Source organism: Camellia sinensis, chromosome 8 (assembly GCF_055761805.1).
Source record: "Camellia sinensis isolate YWXY chromosome 8, ASM5576180v1, whole genome shotgun sequence".
NCBI lineage: Eukaryota > Viridiplantae > Streptophyta > Magnoliopsida > Ericales > Theaceae > Camellia > Camellia sinensis.
The window spans coordinates 64,258,179-64,265,582 of NC_138968.1; the positions used below are offsets into that span (position 1 = coordinate 64,258,179).

General features: G+C 42.3%; 1 long non-coding RNA gene across 3 annotated transcripts; it reads left to right on the forward strand.

The window, feature by feature from the left end:
• Positions 1–234: 234 nt before the first annotated feature.
• On the forward strand, positions 235–6,173 carry LOC114311007 (uncharacterized). Of its 3 annotated transcripts, XR_014337763.1 has the most exons (6): positions 235–472; positions 759–836; positions 3,947–4,595; positions 4,691–5,418; positions 5,501–5,602; positions 5,718–6,173. It is a non-coding gene; the product is annotated as an uncharacterized LOC114311007 (long non-coding RNA). The 3 variants fall into 3 exon arrangements; XR_014337764.1 differs by lacking the exon at positions 3,947–4,595; XR_014337765.1 differs by lacking the exon at positions 3,947–4,595 and having other exon boundaries at positions 5,258–5,418.
• Positions 6,174–7,404: the final 1,231 nt, after the last annotated feature.

Below are 7,404 nucleotides of genomic sequence, written 5' to 3' on the forward strand. Positions count from 1 at the left end.
GTACAAAAATAGAAGTGACCCGGCCAATTTTCAAAATTCCTGTACAAAATTAGAGCAATTCGGCCAAATTATGAGCTAACCGGCTAAAATGTGACCTACCCGACCAACATATGGCTGACTTGGACAAAAGATGAGCCACTCGGCCAACAAATGATCCACCTAGCCAAAAGAAGTGCCGATTGGTCAACAAAATTTCCACATAGCACAAAACTTAGCCGGCTGGCCAAAAAAAGAGTTGGCCAGCAAATTTCTGCGACATCGGGGCAAAAAATGGGTTAGACAACCCGATTGGCTTCAAAAGAAGTTAGGGCTCATTTTCCTCACAAACTCACATCTAATACACATCTTCCCTCCCTCCGAAACTCTCTCTCTAGATTCTCTCTTCATTTTTGTATTACCCAAGACCCGAAGTTGATTTCCCCTTGAATTTGCCTCGATTTTCAGCCCTTTGTACCTTTGGTTTCCAAAATTGGTAAATTTCTTGGTCTTTTGTTTGATTTTACGCGATTTGGAAGTTCAAACTATGATTTGGGCTTGATTTAACACAAGAATTTCACAAACCCTCACCATTCCCCTTGATTTTTGACACCCCTCCGCATTTTGAGCTGATTGATTTCTCAAATGGTGGAGTTTGGTGATTGTGCTTGATATTGACTGGATTACCCACGATTTAGAGATATTTCTTCAACATTTTGGCTTGCTCTTGGTGATTCCTCACGATTAGAGCCACTTCCTCATTATTTCTCTTGATTTTGCAGGTTGTTCTTTGTTCTGCACGGTTTTGGTCTTGAATCTTCACAAATTGGACTGATTCTTGGTGATTCTTAAAGGCTAAGGTAATTTCTCAAAACAACCTTGATTAATTTGCTCATGAAAGTGAGCAATTTCCCTGATTTGCTTCTTGATGTCCCTTGAATTTCTTGAATGTGCCTTGAATTGCTTGAATTTGCCTTGAATTGTGCTTGAATTTGCCTTGAATTGCTTGAATTGTGGGTAGTCACTTACTGATTAGCCATTGATTTCATACCATACTGATTGCTTGGTCGATTACTCATGAATTTGGACAATTTTCCTTAGAATTTGACATAGATTACTCACAAGTACATCATATGCCTTCCCTTTACCAAATGAAACTTGGAACAAAAAATATGATAAGGGAAAAGTGGAAAGGGGATTAGGTTGAGAGCTTCTCTCTCTAGAATCTAGAGAGAGAAAGCTCCTTCGGTTGTTACCCATGGAGTTTTTTAGGGTTCCTTATCAGATTCTTGGTCTGGTTTTGGTGGGACTGTGTTGTTACTGAATCTGGGCTTATTGTTGTCCAGATTTATGAGGGTTTGAAGGTTTGCTCCGGTGATGGATAGAGTTTTGTCCAGCTGGTTATGTTGTTCTACACAGGTATTTTGTTGTTTCGAAGTGGGGCTGTTTTGGGCTTTACTGTGTTGTTAGCCTCTCTCTTTTGTTCTAGAGGGAGATGGGTGGTGTGAATGGGTGTGTTATCTGCACTAAGGAGCTCTGGTTGTGGGTGGCGCCATGGCCGTTTTGTCTCCCCGGCCAGTTTGTTTAAGCTCTCTACCTAAAAGCTGTGGGCGAGTGAGTATATAGTACTGGTGTTGCTGGTTGATCTCTGGCCAGAGTTGCCTCTTTCTCGGCGTGAAGTGCTTGGAGTGAAAAGGGATCCTCCGTGATACTTCTCTGCTCAGGTTATTTTCTCCTCCGATTTGATTTCGTCGGCGTGACTGTGCGGTGTGTTGCTGCCTTGGTCTACTTCAGTAGTCTCACATGAGTAGGTGTTCTAGCACTACTCTGCGGGGTTATATCCTGGATGGATGTGTTTTACGATTTGGGAGCCTATCCACTTTAGCATTGGTTGGGAAAGAGATGTTTTGCTCTAGTTTGGTTCCAGTTTGTTCTAGTTTTTGTTCATGGTGGTCGTGTTCATGCCCAGACAGGTGAAGGGTTTTCCGGCGCCGGGCTGGTTTTTGGTCTACTAGCACCGCTGCTACTATATTGGCATAAAGGCCGCGTGTTGTTGGATTCGGCGTGCGCCGCTCGTTTCTGGGTGTTTCGCTGCGTTCTGAGGCATCGTCTATTTTTTGTTTTGTTGTGTATTTATCTATGGTTCACGCCGGTGACAGTTTCCAATCTTTGCAGGCGTTATTGTTATGGAGTTTGAGATTACTGTAGCTGGGCGTGTGCCTCACGGCCTGCTACATATGCGTGTGTCCAAAAGTTGGTGCAGAGCTGATGTCACCTGCGTTTTTTATGCTTGCACGTCTTCTCAGCAAATATAGCCTGATGTGCAGGAGTATAGCTGGATGCACATGGGTGCAAAGTGGGCCCGTGTGATAGTTTGAGTTTTGGCTCCAGCTTTAGGAGGGAAAAGTTAATCTTTTCCTGAAGAGGTTGACTAGATGTTGTGACAAGTGGAGATTTTTGGACCACGTGAGTAAAAGATATATCAGCTTTATATATATTTGGTTTGATTTGTGCTTTGCCCACCCAGAGTGGAACTTGGTGACGTAGTAGGTGGGCCACATGTGGATTCAAATTCATATCCAAAATCTATTAGAAAAAATCATAGTGGCCCACGTGTGGATGTTTATTACGGCTGGTTTTGGTCCACGGTTTTCCAAGTTGATGGATGACCATGGCCTTACCTTAAAAGGTTCTATTGGGCTGATTTTGCAACACGTGAGCTCCATTTTTTGGGCCACATGTTTTTTTTTTGGTGCAGCCTCTTTTCAGCAGAATGGGATGTGAGATTGGGTTTGTTTAATTGGGCTCATCGTTGGGCTCATTTTTTGGGACCCAATTCTTGGTGTAATATGTTTGGGCCAATGTATAATGGCTCAGTGTGTTTATTTAGTATGTTGAATCTGGGCAATGTTTGCCTGTGCGTGTTTCAATTGTTGTAATTGCCCATATATCTTCCCTAAGTCTCCTTCTATCATCTCTGATGGTAGGGGTCACTTGGGGGGCAAAAAGGATATATGGGCAAAGATGGGTTTTTATGTTTTTTCTTATAGTAAGATTTATTTATTTACTTTTCTCCCTTGCTAGGGTGGTCAAGTTAGATATGTTGTATTACTTGGGGTATGCCCCCTTGTAAATGTGTAATTCTTTGTTTTTAATTAATGACTTACACACAAAAAAAAAAAAAAAAAAAAAACTTAGAGCATAAAATTTAACTTGATTTGTATATTGAATGAAAATTCCATGGCTTAACACAAATTTTGAATTCACATTGCTAGGCTTCTTGTTGTTATTGTTGTTGTTGCTTTTTATTTTTTATTTTTTACATACACATTGCCCCTAGTTTGACATTGTTGAAATTGAACTACTTGGGATTTTTTCCCTATCAATTTGCCATTGATTTTGCATTTTTCTTCCAAAATTTGAACAATGTTAGAATATTTCAACACTTTTCCACATTTCTTCATTTTGATTCTTTTTTTTTATTTTATTGCCCACAACTTGGGTTGGATTTCTCGTACTCTTCTTTTGATTCCATAGATTGTTATGGATAGTGATGATGCTCCACATACTGACATCTCCCCCCCGGTCATTGTCTTAGAGGGTGATGTAACGTCACCGGTGCCTGAGGTCGACATCCCCGCACTTGTTGCGGATATGGAGGGCCATGACGAGGACCTCATGGCTGAGGACACTGAGGCAGGGCCAGAGCCGCTTCCTCTGAGGATGAGGCTATTTGACCCTGCGGCTTATAAGCCGTATACTAAAACAATGGTCCCGAGGGAGATGTTGCGCTGTAATAAATTCTCACAATGGGTCATAGAGGACGTATTGATTTGGGAGCGCTCAAGGCACCTCTCCTATGATTCCACCATGGTATTCATTTCTCTCTTTCCTTTTTTTATTCAGTGTGCCATGCTTTGAACTCTCGATACCTCCAATCTCTTGCATGCTAACAACTTGCTTATTACAGGTCCTCGATCGACTGATGAGTGGGTATGAGAGCGTCTACGGCCCTTGCTAGTGGTACAAAAATCTTCCCACCGAGGTCCGTATCTTGGTGGACGGGGTTGGATTTGGCCCATTTTGCTTGGGCATCACATCGCTGCAAGCAGACCGGTCGATTTTCGGTGCCTTGGTAGAGAGGTGGTGGGACACCACCAACTCCTTCCATTTCTCTTCTGCCAGGGATATGACGATGACCCCGTATGACTTCTTCATGATCACCAGTCTCTCAGTGGGGGATGAGCTAATCCCGTTTGACCTCGACCTCATCTAGTGACCCATTGCTCAGATGTTCTTTCTTAGGGTTGTCCCACCCCTCACTCGCCATGAGATAATTCGCTACAACTGGCTCTAGCAGCACTTCTACGGGTTAGAGCTAGTGACACTAGAGGAGGCTGCCCAGTATGCTGGCTAGTTCTTCTTTATGTCCTCGGTACTACCTTGTGTGGGAACAAGGAGAATACCATAGGACTCTACTTTTTGAGCGGCATGGTGGAGCTCTAACGGGTGAGGGAGTACGACTAGGTGGAGCTAACCTTGCCACATTTTATGGCTACATGAGCTGTGTGCCCCGCTAAAAGGCGGAGCTGCTGGGAGGTTAATAGAGGGCAAGGGAGGTACATTTTGCACTCTCTTTCAATTCATTTATATTTCATTGCTTGTTTTATTTCCATTTTTGCCTGTTGATTTCCTGACATGCTTTCCCATGTAGATATGGCTTTACACTTACTTTTCCTCTATCACCCTGATCCCAAGATTAGAGATAACTCTGGCAGTGCCTCACTCATTGTCCTATGGCGGAAGGCTCTGCCTTTACAGCCAGCACATTCGCAACTTTATCGCCTTTCGTTGTTTCTTCAACACGGTGACCGTCGACATGGTAATCATTCATTGAACTCTTGGGCGGCCATGCCCAACGCAACGAGGGAGAGGTATGTTGTCACCTAGGAGACTTCCTAGATAATGGTGCACTAGAGGGGCCCTTTTGCAGAGTCTAGTACTTGGGGAAGTGATTCACTTGCCAGACCTTGCGCCATGTCAATCTTCGTATTTCGTCTCTTCTTTCTCCACTCGTGAGAATTGTTGATGATATCACTGATGAGGCCCTCATCAATCACATGGCATTAAGGTAGCATATTGATGCCTTCTACTTTCTCGGAGACTATTGCATTCCTGTGGTCTCACATCATGCCACCTCTGACTGAGGGCGTGGCTCGCATTATCGAAATCGTTGATGCCCCAACTGCTAGTGATGCTTTTGCTGGTGCTGCTCCTCCAGCTAGAGGTCTCACATCTCCTGCTGACAATGCTACATTTCCTCTCGAGTATCCGTTACTTTCCACAGCAGTTACATTTTAGCACTCGAATGGCATTTTGGATGAGCTACCCTTGGAGCCTCTCAGACGATGATCGCTCATCCTCGCTCTAGAGACCTGATTGGTATACCCTTTCCCTTAATGCTTTCTATGTATTTTTCATTATTTCAATACCAGTATTGACCTTTTTTTTTTTATATCTGTAGTACCCCGAGATGGGTTGTATGGATCAGTGCCTAAAGCTCATCGACACACTAATGGTCATAGTCAAGAGGAGGGAGGCATCTCTAGTCTCCCTTGGGATTGAGGTATCATTTTCTTTCTTGCCTTATCTTCTATGAAGTTCCTTTTGCTCCATTCACTTTCGATATATTGCTTATTTTATGCCACCTGATCTAATATTATGATCTCTATCTTTTTTAGGTAGCAGCCCCTCCAGCCATGAGGGAGAGAGGAGGACGAGCTCCATCACAAATGAGAGGAGGTTGAGGTAGAGATGACTGTGGCAGGAGAGGGAGAAGAGTATCTGTTGAGATCCCCAAGCTAGAGCCATAGGCTTTTGATGAGCACTTTAAGGACTCCGGAGAGAGCAGAAAGGAGAGTGATAGTGGCGGAAATGCTGGTGCCAATGTCGAGACTTCCGATAACACACTACGAATGAGGACGAAGAGAGATTCAAGCTTATTTCTTCTTTCTTTGAATGATGTATTTTTTCTTTTTGCCTTTTTTTTCCTTCTTTTTGATGTACTTTTCTTTTTCCCTTTCCTTTTATTCCTTTTATTCCTTTTTTTTTTTTTGTGTGTGTTTTTGTGTTTTTTTTTTTTGTAAAAGGATGACATAAAACTTATGATGATATATATTATCCCTTTCTTTTATGTATATGAATGAGCAAATTACACGATGTATGTATATATACCTATCTCAAATCCTGAATGGTATTATAAAATATACAATATAACATATACATATACATAAAATGGATTATATTTATATAAACACACACTAATGACGTAACAGTTATACAACCCATATACCTACTGCACGTATATTTATACGAACTATATACAAAATACATGTTACATATACGGTAGATAAATATATATATATATATATATATACGTACGGATGATATACAAAATAAGGATACATATACATATTATATATACACGCAGACAACCTATATACCTATACATATACATATATATACACATTATATACATACGGTATACATATACATATACACTCCCCCATGTTTCTCTCTCTCTCTCTCTCTCTCTCCCCCCCTCATTCGTCTTCATTGAGCACCGTATTTGGCGCGCGGTTTCAATAATCACGACGTGCCTAACTGACAGCAGCCGGATTGGCGTCGTCTGTCAAAGATTGCCTCAGCAATCCCTCTTCTCTTGGCTTATTCTTCTCCTTCATTCTTCTTTTTAAATACAACTTGTGAGGGAGACAGAGTAGAGATGAAAAACTATAAAACTCACCATCTGCTATAGCCCAAAGCCCTTCATTTTCGACATGGCTCCTCCTTGCAATTCTCTTTTCCTTTTCCCAAACCGTAACACTTTCCTGATTAAGAATGCCAACACTGGCTCCTCTAAGCCTCAATAGAGTTCCCTTGCCCTTGCTCCTGTTCTCAGCTTCCCTGTGATGTCATTCGAGAAAAACAATGGTAGCATGGTCTGACATTGATGCCAATCACTATACATTGAAGTTTTGTGTGGAGACGGTGACCGCGATTTCCAATTTGTCCCACCGACTGCAAAATAGGACAAGTGAGGTGCATCGGTTAAACACACAACTCTCTCTGCTCTAACGCATGTACAATGATGCTCGAGAAAGGATTAGCACACTAAAAAAGTAGAATAAAGAGCTAAAACGACAGGCCACATCCGTGGCTCGATTTGAAGTTCCTTCGTACTCCTCATTTGACAGTCGGCAGGGAGTAATCTCCTTTGGAAACTCTGTAAATGTTGAGAAACAGTCTTCAAGGGCTTCCCGAAAGTGATGATGAAGTGAGACAGCCGGTAATGGAAGCAGGTGGTGAAGTTGAGGTGTCAGCCATAAGTTGACAGAAACTAAGAACCATGTAGACACCCCATTTTTG